Source organism: Poecilia reticulata, linkage group LG8, assembly GCF_000633615.1.
Source record: "Poecilia reticulata strain Guanapo linkage group LG8, Guppy_female_1.0+MT, whole genome shotgun sequence".
Classification (NCBI taxonomy): domain Eukaryota; kingdom Metazoa; phylum Chordata; class Actinopteri; order Cyprinodontiformes; family Poeciliidae; genus Poecilia; species Poecilia reticulata.
The window spans coordinates 25,537,891-25,538,478 of record NC_024338.1 but is presented as its reverse complement, the minus strand read 5'-3'; positions in this window follow the sequence as shown (position 1 = coordinate 25,538,478).

Here is a 588-nt window from a genome sequence, read left to right as displayed (position 1 = left end):
TTTGTTTTTGAGTTTCCTTAGTGCTGGCTGCTCCAATCCTTTAGGAGAGCAGAGAGGTGGAGATGGTGGAGCGAGCCAGCTGAGACTGCAAATTGGTTCATACCACTACTCATCATCCAGAGGGGGGGATGGGATGTTTCTTTGTTGGTCTCAGTTAGGTTTTTGTGTATTTTCCCCTTGGTGTGTTGTATGTGGCCTGATCAGCCAGTATTTAAGTTTCCCCTTTTTGTCTGTTAGGTAGGTCTGTTTGTTTGAGTTATTATGAGTTGATGTCTGTTACTTTGACCTCTTTTATGGGCCCAATTTTTGTCATTTTTTCTATTATTTACCCAAGTGTTGTTTGGGTTAAATAAAAAAAACAATTATTTTTGACTTAAAACTGGTGCCTGGCTGTTCCTTTACTGCTCGGTCCATCACAGGGGCGCTGGGCCAAAAAAGGTTGAGACACACTGAGCTAACTTTATGTTTAGCAAGCTAAATATTTAGTTTGGAGCCATTGACGCTCAGAGTTGCTAACACTGAGGAGCTATTTAACTAAATATTAGTTCAAATTAGGTCAAAGTAGTTAAGCAAGGGGCTGCACAGTGG